Raw genomic sequence first — 10,786 nt, 5'->3', positions numbered from 1 at the left:
TGTGACCCTCCACCCTCCCTCCCTCCCTCCTTCCCCTACAGACATCCCTGTGACCCTCCACCCTCCCTCCCTCCCCACCTCCCCTACAGACATCCCTGTGACCCTCCACCCTCCCCTACAAACATCTCTGTGACCCTCCCTACAAACATCTCTGTGACACTCCCCTACAGACATCCCTCGACCCTCCACCCTCCTCCCTCCCTCCCCTCCTCCCCGACAGACATCGCTGTGACCCCTCCACCCTCCCCTACAGACATCCCTGTGACCCTCCACCCTCCCTCCCTCCCCCCCAACAGACATCCCTGTGACCCTCCACCCTCCCTCCCTCCCCACCTCCCCTACAGACATCCCTGTGACCCTCCACCCTCCCCTACAAACATCTCTGTGACCCTCCCTACAAACATCTCTGTGACACTCCCCTACAGACATCCCTCTGTCCCTCCACCCTCCCTCCCTCCCTCCATCCTCCCCTACAGACATCCCTGTGACCCTCCACCCTCCCTCCCTCCCTCCCCTCCTCCCCGACAGACATCGCTGTGACCCTCCACCCTCCCTCCCTCCCTCCTCTACAGATGTCGCTGTGACCCCTCCCTTTTAATTCAGCGGAAGACTGTGTCTGTGATAATCTTTTCCAGGAGTTCCTGAGGAGATCAGGACAAGGTGTGAGGGTGAGGAGTGTTTTTTTTCATGTGACGGAGGAATGAGGATGGGGGCGGGGATGGGAGGGGATGTGGAGGATAGGGAGTTGGAAGTAGGGATGGGAGGGCGCTCGATTCCTTCGAGGGCTGCAGATGGTGGGGTGGAGGGGTAGGGATCAGAGGAGGGCAGGGTGAGAGGAATTTGGATGGAGTGGGGAGGTTGACAGAGGGTAGCGGATTGAGGAAGGGAGGATGTGGTTCAGAGGGACGACGAAAGGAGGTAGGATCCCGGGGGAGGGGAGTGGGTGGTTATGGAGTTATTCTGGGGAGAGGGGGATGAACCGATCTTGATAAGGGGTGGGGGTGGACAACACAGCCTAGGAAATCTTCCCTCACTCTCCCCACTCTCGGGGCTCCCTCCCTGAGGAGGAGGAGGGGTAGGTTCTGAAACAGAGGGATGGAAAGGGGTCGGGTGGTGAGGGTGGGGGACGCAGGGGTGGCTCCCTCCCCTCCTGCCCGTCTCTGACTGTGGGTCTCCTGTGCCCTCTCTGCTAAGGCTCGGAAACGGCGGGACGAGGACGGCATCCAGCCAGGTGAGGGCCAGCATGGAACCCTCCCCGGCTCCCTCTCCCATTCTCAATCCCCCTCCTCCTCCTCCTCCCCTTCCTCCCTCGCCTCTCGCTCACCTCCCCGCGCTCTCTTCCCGCCCCGGCCTCCCTCTCCCTCACGCTCTCGCCTCCCTGCCTCTCCCTCCTCCCTCCTGGCCCACCTCGCCCTCTTTATCCCTCACCCTCCCACCCGCCCCCCTCACCCTCCCGCTCCATCACCCTCCCCCTCCCTCTCACCCTCCCCCTCCCTCTCCTCCACCCTCCCTCTTCCGTTCCCCTCTCCCACTCCCCTCTCCCTCCCCCTCTCTCTCTCCATCACCCTCCCCCTCTTCCTCCCCCTTCCCTCACACTCCTCCTCCCCCTCATCCTCCCCGTCAACTTCACCCTCCCCGTCAACATCACCCTCCCTCTCTCACACTCCCCCTCTCCCTCTCCATCACCCTCCCCTCACCCTCACCCTCTCCCCCTCCCCCTCTCTCTCACCCTCCCTCTCCCCCTCCCCTTTCCCCTCCTCCTCTCCTTCTCCATCACCCTCACCCTCACCCTCTCCTCCTCCCCCTCCCCTCCCCTCTCTCTCTCCCTCCCCCTCCCCCTCCCTCTCTCTCCCTCTCTCTCTCCCCTCCCCTCTCCCTCCCCCTCTCTCTCCGTCAACCCTCCCCCTCTCCCTGCCCCTCTTCCTCCCCCTCCCCTCACCACTCCTCCACCCCCTCACCCTCCCCGTCAACTTCACCCTCCCCCTCTCACCCTCCCCCTCTCCCTCTCCATTACCCTCCCCCTCACCCTCACCCTCTCCCCCTCCCCCCCTCCTCTCACACTCCCCCCTCCCCTTTCCCTCCCCCTCTCCCCTTTCCCTCCCCCTCTCCTCTCCGTCACCCTCCCCCTCACCCTCTCTCTTTCCCCTCTCTCTCCCCCTCCCCTCTCCTGCCCTCTCTCTGCCCCTCCCTCTCCCTCCCCTCTCACCTCCTCTCTCTCCCCCTCCCCTCTCCCTCCCCCTCTCTCTCTCGGTTCACCCTCCCCCTCTCCCTCCCCCTCTTCCTTCCCCTCTCCTCACACTCCTCCTCCCCTCACCCTCCCCGTCAACTTCACCCTCCCCTCCCCCTCCCCCTCCCCTCCCCCTCTCTCTCCCCTCCCCTCTCCCCCTCTCTCCCCCTCTCTCCCCCCTCTCCCTCTCCCTCCCCCCTCCTCCCTCCCCTCCCCCTCCCTCCCCCTCCCTCTCCTCCCCCTCTCCCTCCCCCTCCCTCCTCCCCCTCCCCTCTCCCCTCCCCTCCCCCCCTCACACTCCTCCTCCCCCTCACCCTCCCCATCTCTCTCCCTCTCTCTCCCCCTCCCCTCTCCCTCCCCCTCTCTCTCTCGGTCACCCTCCCCTCTCCCTCCCCCTCTTCCTTCCCCTCTCCTCACACTCCTCCTCCCCTCACCCTCCCCGTCAACTTCACCCTCCCCCTCCCCTCCCCCTCTCTCTCCCCCTCCCCTCTCCCCCTCTCTCCCCCCCTCTCTCTCCCCCTCCCCTCTCCCTCCTCCTCTCTCTCTCGGTCACCCTCCCCCTCTCCTCTCCCTCTCCCTCCCCTCCCTCTCCCCCTCCCCTCTCCCCTCCCTCTCCCTCCCCCCTCCCACTCACACTCCTCCTCCCCCTCACCCCTCCCATCTCTCCTCCCCCTCTCTCTCCCCCTCTCCTCTCCCTCCCCCTCTCTCTCTCAGTCACCCTCCCCTCTCCCTCCCCCTCTTCCTCCCCCTCCTCTCACACACCTCCTCCCCCTCACCCTCCCCGTCAACATCACCTCCCCCTCTCACCCTCCCCCTCTCCCTCTCCGTCACCCTCCCCCCCTCCCAATCCCCCTCTCCCTCTCCTCCCCCTCCCCCTCCTCTCCCCCTCCCTCTCCCACTCCCCTCTCCCTCCCCCTCTCTCTCCGTCACCCTCCCCGTCAACTTCACCCTCCCCCCTCACCCTCCCCATCTCCCTCTCCGTCACCCTCCCCCTCTCATCCTCCCCCTCTCCCTCTCCGTCACCCTCCCCCTCACCCTCACCCTCCCCCCCTCCCCTCCCCCTCCCCCTCCCATCTCTCTCCCCCTCTCTCTCCCCCTCTCTCTCCGCCTCCCCTCTCCATCCCCCTCTCTCTCTCCGTCACCCACCCCCTCTCCCTCCCCTCTCCTCCCCCTCCTCTCACACACCTCCTCCCCTCACCCTCCCCCTCTCCCTCTCCCTCCCCCCTCCCTCTCCATCACCCTCTCGCCTTCCCTCCCCCTCCCTCTCCCCCACTCTCTCCCCTCTCTCTCCCCCTCCCCTCTCCCCCTCCCCCTCTCCCTCCCCCTCTCTCTCTGTCACCCTCCCCCTTTCCCTCCCCCTCTTCCTCCCCCTCCCTCCCACACTCCTTCTCCCCCTCACCCTCCCCATCAACTTCACCCTCCCCTCTGTCTCCCCTCTCTCTCCCCCTCTCTCCCCTTCTCTCTCCCACTCCCCTCTCTGTCCCCCCTTTCTCCCCCCCCTCTCTCCCCCCCTCTCTCCCCCTCTCTCTCCCCCCCTCTCTCCCCACTCTCTCCCCCTCTCTCTCCCCCTCCCCTCTCCCTCCCCCTCTCTCTCTCGGTCACCCTCCCCCTCTCCCTCCCCCTCTTCCCTCCCCCTCCCTCCCCCTCCCCCTCTCCCTCCCCTCACCCTCACCCTCCCCCTCTTACCCTCACCCCCTCTCCCTCCCCCTCTCCTCCCCTCTCCTCCCCTCCCCTCTCCCCCTCCCCCCACCCCCTCCCCTCCCCTCCCCCCCTCTCTCCCCCCTCTCTCCCCTCTCTCTCCCCCTCCCCTCTCCCTCCCCCTCTCCTTCACCCCTCCCCCTCCCCCTCCCCCTCCCTCTCCCCCTCCCCTCTCCCCCTCCCTCTCCCCCCTCCCCTCTCCCCCTCCTCCCTCTCCCCCTCTCTCTCCCCCTCTCTCCCCTTCCCACACCCCGTCCCCACCATCCCTCACCCCCACCTCTCCCGCTGGTTGCCGCCGATCCTGACGACTAACCCGTTCTGGTGCTTCTGTCCACAGGGAAGGAGCCCACCCCGGCGCACCTCGTCCGCTGGCCCTACATCGTGTCTCTGCTCGTCACCTTCCTCCTCATCGTCGCCGCCATTGGATACGTTCTCCACAGTAAGTCGGGGCCATGGCGAAAGGAGGTAGAGAGACGGAGAGAGAGGAAGAGAGAGTGTGTGTGAGAAAGAGAGAGAGAGGGAGGGAGGGAGGGGCTGAGATCAATTCAGCAAAAACTTTCATGATTTTCTTTAACTTCTAGCCCAACTGAAAAAAAAATAACTGAAGACTCGAGGGACCATTGTAGACCAGTGCCAGAGTAAGGGGTCAGAAACAGACTGGACCTCCCTCCACACCGTCCCATCACACACTCCCGGGGTCAGACACAGAGTGAATCTCCCTCCGCACCGTCCCATCACACACTCCCGGGGTCAGACACAGAGTGAATCTCCCTCGACACCGTCCCATCACACACTGCCGGGGTCAGACACAGAGTGAATCTCCCTCCGCACCGTCCCATCACACACTCCCGGGGTCAGAAACAGACTGGATCTCCCTCCACACCGTCCCATCACACACTCCCGGGGTCAGACACAGAGTGAATCTCCCTCCACACCGTCCCATCACACACTCCCGGGGTCAGACACAGAGTGAATCTCCCTCCACACCGTCCCATCACACACTCCCAGGGTCAGACACACAGTGAATCTCCTCCACACCGTCCCATCACACACTCCCGGGGTCAGACACAGAGTGAATCCTCCCTCCGCACCGTCCCATCACTCACTCCCGGGGTCAGACACATAGTGAATCTCCCTCCACAACGTCCCATCACACACTCCCGGGGTCAGACACACAGAATAAATCTCCCTCCGCACCGTCCCATCACACACTCTCCCGGGGTCAGACACAGAGTGAATCTCCCTTCGCACCGTCCCATCACACACTCCCGGGGTCCGACACAGAGTGAACCTCCCTCCACACCGTCCCATCACACACTCCCGAGTCAGACACGGAGTGAATCCTCCTCCGCACCGTCCCATCACACACTCCCGGGGTCAGACACAGAGTGAATCTCCCTCCATACCGTCCCATCACACACTCCCGGGGTCAGACACAGAGTGAATCTCCCTCCACACCATCCCATCACACACTCCCGGGGTCAGACACAGAGTGAATCTCCCCCCACACCGTTCCCATCACACAATTCCAGGGTCAGACACAGAGTGAATCTCCCTCCACACCGTCCCATCACACACTCCCGACGTCAGACACAGAGTGAATCTCCCTCCACACCGTCCCATCACACACTCCCAGGTCAGACACAGAGTGAATCTCCCTCCACACCGTCCCATCACACACTTCCAGGGTCAGACACCGAGTGAATCTCCCTCCACACCGTCCCATCACACACTTCCAGGGTCAGACACAGAGTGAATCTCCCTCCACACCGTCCCATCACACACTTCCAGGGTCAGACACAGAGTGAATCTCCCTCCACACCGTCCCATCACACCTCCCGGGGTCAGACACACAGAATAAATCTCCCTCCCCCACCGTCCCATCACACACTCCCGGGTTCAGACACAGAGTGAATCTCCCTCCACACTGTCCGATGACCCACTCCCGGGGTCAGACACAGAGTGAATCTCCCTCCGCACCGTCCCATCAACACACTCCGGGGTCAGACACAGAGTGAACCTCCCTCCACACCGTCCCATCGCACACTCCGGAGTCAGACACGGAGTGAATCCTCCTCCGCACCGTCCCATCACACACTCCCGGGGTCAGACACAGAGTGAATCTCCCTCCACACCGTCCCATCACACACTCCCGGGGTCAGACACAGAGTGAATCTCCCTCCACACCATCCCATCACACACTCCCGGGGTCAGACACAGAGTGAATCTCCCCCCACACCGTCCCATCACACACTCCCAGGGTCAGGCAGAGAGTGAATCTCCCTCCACACCGTCCATCACAACACTTCCAGGGTCAGACACCGAGTGAATCTCCCTCCACACCGTCCCCATCACACACTTCCAGGGTCAGACACAGAGTGAATCTCCCTCCACACCGTCCCATCACACACTTCCAGGGTCAGACACATAGTGAATCTCCCTCCGCACCGTCCCATCACACACTCCTGGGGTCAGACACAGAGTGAATCTCCCTCCACACCGTCCCATCACACACTCCCGGGGTCAGACACAGAGTGAATCTCCCTCCACACCGTCCCATCACACACTCCCGGGGTCAGACACAGAGTGAATCTCCCCCACACACCGTCCCATCACACACTCCCGGGGTCAGACACAGAGTGAAGCTCCCTCCACACGGTCCTAGCACACACTCCCGGGGTCAGAAACAGACTGGATCTCCCTCCACACCGTCCCATCACACACTCCCAGGGTCAGGCACAGAGTGAATCTCCCCCCACACCGTCCCATCACACACTCCCAAGTCCTCGCTTTGCCTGTCTCTGGCGGCCGGGGCAGGTTCGAAACTCTTGGCAGAGATGGTGCTCGGTGTCGGAAGCTCGAAGCTTTTGGACGGACTCAAGAGTCGGGCTGTGGTCGGGTGCTTCTGGGATGCTGCATCGGCAAGTTTGCAGCAGTGGAAACTCATGGCAGGGAGAATTTTCTTCTCTCTCGTCTGCGTGAGATGATGGGACTTTCGAGAGGCTTTGAGACTTTTTTTTACCGTGCCCATGGTCCTGTTCTTCATCAAATTACGGTATTGCTTTGCGCTGTTGTAACTATATGTTATAATTATGTGGTTTTTGTCAGTTTTTCAGTCTTGGTCTGTCCTGTGTTTCTGTGATATCATTCTGGAGGAACATTATATCATTTTTTAATGCATTCATTACTAAATGACAATAAAAGAGGACTGAGTGTCCTCATAATCTATTTACTATCGATTTGTACTCCGGGGAGCGCGAAACGCAGAATCAAATATCGCTGTGATGATCGAACGCTCTAGTTTCAATTGTTCAGCGACAATAAAGAATGAAGTCCAACCCTTTCGGCATTTGGTCGTAGGTCAGGCATTCCGACGGCGTGTCCTGCCCGGGCGCAGCGGGGCTGACATTACCAAGGCTGAAGCTGCTGGCAATCCCGGCCCGAGACAGGGCCTCGGTGTCGGAGACCCCGTCTCGCCGGGCAGTCGTCATCGGAGAACGTAGGTGACGCTGCTACAGTACGTCAGGCAGGCGCAAGTGTCTCCGTTATGGTCACCACGTCTCAAGTAGTCATAGTCATACTTTATTGATCCCAGGGGAAATTGGTTTTCGTTACAGTTACACCATAAATAATTAAATAGTAATAAAACCATAAATACTGTGACGACAAACCAAGTTGTCAGAAGATTGATGCTGATGAGAGAGATAAGTGAGACAATGGAGAAACATTCAAAATGCTAATAAGAGAGAAGAGAGAGTTTAATGAGAAAGAAACACATTTCAGGTATTGACAGACCGGTTGCTTTGAACCTGAACTGTTTGAAGTTTGATGGACAGGCGATACCCCAGCAGGGGGATAAAAGGAACGGGTTCGCTAAGGCACGACAGACACCACGAGATCACCAGATAACGAGACCCTGGAAGAGCGGTGTGCCCCCACAAGTTGGTGGGAGATTGGAGGTCTGGTCGCGGGAACCGACCATAGACGCACAGGGTGAAAAGGGTACGATCGGCGGGAACCTGGTGGGTGTGTCCGCCCTTGCCTGGGTGCCAGGTTCACCGCGGAAGAACGGTCGTATCCGGAACGGAAGGGTCACAGTCGGTGACCACAGAAGACAGCAAAAGGGTTCGCCCGAAAGCCAACTGCGAAGAGCAAAGGTCTGTCTGAATCAGATTTGCATATCATCCTCTCTCTCTCTCCCCAACAGCACAACAGCGATTACTGCGAACTGTACTAAGCTGAACTGAACTCTGCGTCACTTGAGACTGATCATTTCACCCCTAGACTGCGATAGAGCTTGGTTGATTCCTATTACCCTAGTTCTGTTTACATGTGTGTTTTATCATTGATAACCTGTTGCATTTATATCCTTACGTTTAGAGTACTGTGTTACTTATTTCTTTAATAAAACTTTCTTAGTTCCAGTAATCCAGACTCCAACTAAGTGGTCCATTTCTGCTGGTTTGGCAACCCAGTTACGGGGTACGTAACAATAGTAATATGTAAATTATGCCAGGAATTAAGTCCAGGACCAGCCTATTGGCTCAGGGTGTCTGACCCTCCAAGGGAGGAGTTGTAAAGTTTGATGGCCACAGGCAGGAATGACTTCCTATGACACTCTGTGCTGCATCTCGGTGGAATGAGTCTCTGGCTGAATGTACTCCTGTGCCCAACCAGTACATTATGTAGTGGATGGGAGACATTGTCCAAGATGGCATGCAACTTGGACAGCATCCTCTTTTCAGACACCACCGTCAGAGAGTCCAGTTCCATCCCCACAACGTCACTGGCCTTACGAATGAGTTTGTTGATTCTGTTGGTGTCTGCTACCCTCAGCCTGCTGCCCCAGCACACAACAGCAAACATGATCGCACTGGCCACCACAGACTCGTAGAACATCCTCAGCATCGTCCGGCAGATGTTAAAGAACCCCAGTCTCCTCAGGAAATAGAGACGGCTCTGACCCTTCTTGTAGACAGCCTCAGTGTTCTTTGACCAGTCCAGTTTATTGTCAATTCGTATCCCCAGGTATTTGTAATCCTCCACCATGTCCACACTGACCCCTGGATGGAAACAGGGGTCACCGGTACCTTAGCTCTCCTCAGGTCTACCACCAACTCCTTTAAGCTGCAGATAATTCTGCTCACACCACGTGACAAAGTTTCCCACCGTAGCCCTGTACTCAGCCTCATCTCCCTTGCTGATGCATCCAACTATGGCAGAGTCATCAGAAAACTCCTGAAGATGACAAGACTCTGTGCAGACTCACATCCATATAGCAAGGTTGGTGTGACAAACGGCCCTGTACGCCTTGCTCTTGGCAGATGTCCTGTGACCAAGCTCGATCTCTCAGCCGACCGGCAGGCGTCTCTGGCTCTCCACTCAATCTCCACGTCCAGAGAAGCTGAACATGTCATTATGCTGCACAGACAGGAGCCGGTTGCTACAAAATTCCGTCCCTTTTCGGGCCGATTTTCAGTCCGGAGGTTTCAGCTGCACTGGCGATCTCCTGTAAGTCTTCCAGAGAGTGGACAACCACCCTCGGAGAGTAGTGTTGCATTCGCTGTCTTTGAGGAACGACAGCATCGCTATCTTCTCCAGCGGGCCGATACCCACACTTGCCTCTTTCCTTCGTATACGTCTGAGAAAAGCCTTTGAAGTCCTCTGTTACATCATTATCTAATAATTTCTCTCCTGGCTTTTAGGCATCCTCTGATGACTTCTAGAAGCTTCCCACTATCTTGCTCCGTTGTATGGCCTCTGGTTATCTATTTCACCATATATAACCATATAACAATTACAGCGCGGAAACAGGCCATCTCGGCCCTTCCAGTCCGTGCCGAACTCTTACTCTCACCTAGTCCCACCGACCTGCACTCAGCCCATAACCCTCCGTTCCTTTCCTGTCCATATATCCATCCAATTTAACTTTAATCGACAACATCGAACCTGCCCCAACCACTTCTCGTTCCACACAACTACCACTCTCTGAGTAAAGAAGCTCCCCCTCGTGTTACCCCTAAACTTTTGCCCTTTAACTCTCAACTCATGTCCTCTTGTTTGAATCTCCCCCACTCTCAATGGAAAAAAGCCTATCCACGTCAACTCTCTCAATCCCCCTCATAATTTCAAACACCTCTATCAAGTCCCCCCTCAACCTTCTACGCTCCAAGGAATAAAGACCCAACTTGTTCAACCTTTCTCTGTAACTTAGGAGATGAAACCCAGGCAACATTTTCGTAAATCTCCTCTGTACTCTCTCAATTTTATTGACATCTTTCCTATAATTCGGTGACCAGAACTGTGCACAATACTCCAAATTTGGCCTTACCAATGCCTTGTACAATTTCAACATTTTCTATGCCGGCACTTCTAGACTGAAAAATAGCTTTTTCACCAGAGCTATAATTGCTCGGAACCAATCGATCAAGCATCATCCATATATTTGTTATTGTCACGTACCCCGTGACAGGTTAAAGAACCAGCAGAGATGGAAAACACTTTGCAGTGCAGTATTACTATTAACTAATAACATTTAGTAGTAACTACGCAATACAGTAATACAAATGTAGATAAATCAAACGGGTTAGCAATGATTATATATAAGTAAGTAAATCAGTAAGTGTGGAAATATACGTAAAAAAACCAAGATTCTTCAAGCCTAGGGGTAAAAAGATACAGTCTTACGATGATGAGTAAATTTCAGTTCAGTTCGTGGTATTGAGTTGAGTAGTGATGGAGAGAGAGAGATTTGAGTCTTCAGATGAGCTGATGCTGTCGATCTGCTCGTTGTCCTCCGAAATCCTTTAAAAGTCACCGGCTGTGACCACAACAAAGGGGACCGGTTTTCTGTGGTGGAGT

This window comes from Mobula birostris, unplaced genomic scaffold (assembly GCF_030028105.1).
Source record: "Mobula birostris isolate sMobBir1 unplaced genomic scaffold, sMobBir1.hap1 scaffold_3927, whole genome shotgun sequence".
In the NCBI taxonomy this organism is placed as follows: Eukaryota; Metazoa; Chordata; class Chondrichthyes; order Myliobatiformes; family Myliobatidae; genus Mobula; species Mobula birostris.
The sequence above is the reverse complement of the archived record's forward strand: the minus strand, read 5'-3'. Positions refer to the sequence as shown.